At 44.9% G+C, this 2767-nt stretch overlaps 1 non-coding gene across 1 annotated transcript; it reads left to right on the forward strand.

Moving 5' to 3' along the window:
* Positions 1-431: 431 nt before the first annotated feature.
* Positions 432-538, forward strand: LOC120264199. The gene has a single exon (XR_005537369.1). It is a non-coding gene; the product is annotated as a small nucleolar RNA R71 (small nucleolar RNA).
* The last annotated feature ends 2229 nt before the right edge of the window (positions 539-2767 follow it).

The raw sequence follows: 2767 nt of genomic DNA on the forward strand, positions 1-2767 counted from the left end.
TTCCAACCTAAATTGTAGGTGTTGCTTATGGATTCCCTTGAGGTCTCATGCCATTACCTACAAAGTCAACGTTCTCAACTGAAGAAACATCACAAATGATGATTGGGAAATTGGAGGGAGCATGTCCTCCACCACAACTGGTGCAATTGGTCACGGCCGCAACTCTATTCGAAGCTATAAGATCTAGCTTCTTACTCAAACTCTCCACTTGGGCCGCCAATGAAGTTACCGCATCAATTTCATGGAGACCGGCCACCTTTTTCTTCTCCCTAGCCTTCCACTGGTAGCTATTTAACCCCATTTCCTTAATCAATTGACGAGCCTCATCGGGGGTCTTGCTACCTAAGGTACCTCCTGCCGCCGCATCCAAGAGTTGCCTTGTACTCGGGTTCAAACCATTTTAGAAGGTTTGAACAATCATCCACTCCGGGAATCCGTGTTGCGGACACTTTTGCAGGAGTTCCTTGAACCTTTCCCATGTCTCAAATAGAGACTCCAATTCCAACTGCACAAAGGATGAGATCTCATTCCTAAGCTTTGCTGATTTTCCGGGAGGAAAATAACGGGCTAGAAAAGCTTCTACCATCTCCTCCCATGTAGTGATTGATGCTCTAGGCAATGAGTGTAGCCACTGCTTTGCTCTCCCCTTTAAGGAAAATGGGAAGTCTCTCAATTTGATGGCATCATTCGTCACACCTTGAGGAAGCTCTCTATGTGACTGTTTGGATCCTCATCGGCCAAACCTTTGAATTGTGCGGACTGCTGCAGCATATGGATGAATGCTGGCTTTAGCTCGAAGTTCTGAGCTGTAATTGGGGGACGCACAATACTCGATTGTGTCCCCAACACTAAAGGTCTGGCATAATCGGATAGTGTTCATTGTTGCTCATTTTCTTCTGCCATGTTTTCAGATCCTTCTACTTCCAAATCAGCTGGATTATGCTGTTCTTGCATAGGTTCTTTCCCTTTTCTTCTAAGTGTACGTTCAAGCTCAGGGTCTCCTTCAATCAATATTGATGGATTCCCTCGGGTCATAACCTGGAGCTGCACCAAAAAGAAAGAAAAAGACAATCAGAACGATGATAGAGAAGAGATGTGAAATAGAATGTGTGGTGAAATAGCTAAGAAAACAAAGTGCAAAGTTTCTCTAAACGCCTAGCTCCCCGGCAACGGCGCCAAAAACTTGACAAGATCCCCTTGCATATATCCCGCAAGTGCACGGGTTTGTCGAAGTAATAATCCCGGGTGAGCGGGTATCGAATCCACAGGGAGTAGAGAGTAAAGACACTTAATTCGATTCTTAGCTATGTGGAATATCAACAATGATAAGTGTGACAATGATTCAATTCTCAACAATTAAAAGCAACAAGTAAGAGAGCAAAAGTAAGGAGGAGGTAAGGCAATCGATAAAGATGGGGTACTCAGATGATGCTTCACCTAGGATAATGACTTCAAGTACAAGAACTCTCTATTATGCTTCCTAATCAATGCAATGGTGAGTCGTGGAAATCCTTACATACATAGTCCCAAATTTAAGGTCAACTATGCCTAACTCTATTCATGTCACGGAGGAGAGATTAAATAACCTCTCAACCTCGCACTCGAATAAAGTTGCAATGAGCTCTAGGTATTCCAAGTGATAAATCTCTTCCTAATTATAGACCTAACCCTTTGGTCCAGGCGGAAGGTCGCTAACCACAATTAAGCCCTAGATACTAAGATCCTCTCAATGCTTCACTCTGTTGCACGCACAACTAAGCCCCAGTGGAGATTCATCCCTTAGACCATTCACTCTATTTTGGCTGCAAAGAACTCAAGGAACGGAGGTAGAATCTATCACAATGGAGGGGAAAGGGGACGCTCCTGTACCTCTCGACTCACCCTCTCAACCCTCTCCAACCTATCTTTGTCTAACGCTCGTGGTGTGTCACTCACTCACAAGGTTACCCACAAGAACTCTCAACCCTAGTGTCACTCTAGGGGAAATGTTCATACAATCAAGCATTCAAGGTTGGAACTCACAATAAAAATCAATTTATTGAAAGTATAATAAAGAAGTTCAATGAAACGAATACATCCTAGGGTTCACAATCACCCAAGTACCAACAAGGGGTTTAGCTCTCCATGGAGCTAAGTACAACCAAAGAAATCGAATGTAAAAGCAATGAATCCATAAAGAAAAACCTCGATGGTTGTGTCGATGGTCTTGTGGAGAGTCCTCTACTAGTCCCAAGGGATCCTTTGTCCGGCCTAGGATACACCTCGCGATGTCGGAGCCGTAGAACCTCTCCAAAACTCTAGCCAAGATCCCTCAAAACCCTAGCCGAAGCCCTCTCTCAAGTTGGGGAAAAGATGGAGAAAAGAATACCAAAATCTAGGCTGAATCGGCTTTAAATAGGGCTGGAATCGGGCGACTCCACGGGCGTGGACGGTACACGCGCCCGTGCGGAATTTCCACACGGCCGTGGATAATTTCCACACGCCCGTGTGGATTCTCTGTTTCTCTTATTTCTCGGCTACAGTGTATATGCTACAGTGCTCTGCTACAGTCTTCGATCTGAATAACTTCCCAATTCCATATTTTCATCGGGGTAACGCAAACGGGCACACGTTTACGTCGTGAATCACTTGCTTCTTCAATGATATACATGTTGGTGGAGCTCTCGTTCTTATGTGGATAAATCGGAATGCTTGAGTGTGACTGCCTTTGTGCCCCTCCAAATGGATGTGCTCACTCGAATGCGAGGAGGTTGGCACACACTCTAGC

The sequence above is a fragment of the Dioscorea cayenensis genome, chromosome 6, assembly GCF_009730915.1.
Source record: "Dioscorea cayenensis subsp. rotundata cultivar TDr96_F1 chromosome 6, TDr96_F1_v2_PseudoChromosome.rev07_lg8_w22 25.fasta, whole genome shotgun sequence".
Taxonomy (NCBI): domain Eukaryota; kingdom Viridiplantae; phylum Streptophyta; class Magnoliopsida; order Dioscoreales; family Dioscoreaceae; genus Dioscorea; species Dioscorea cayenensis.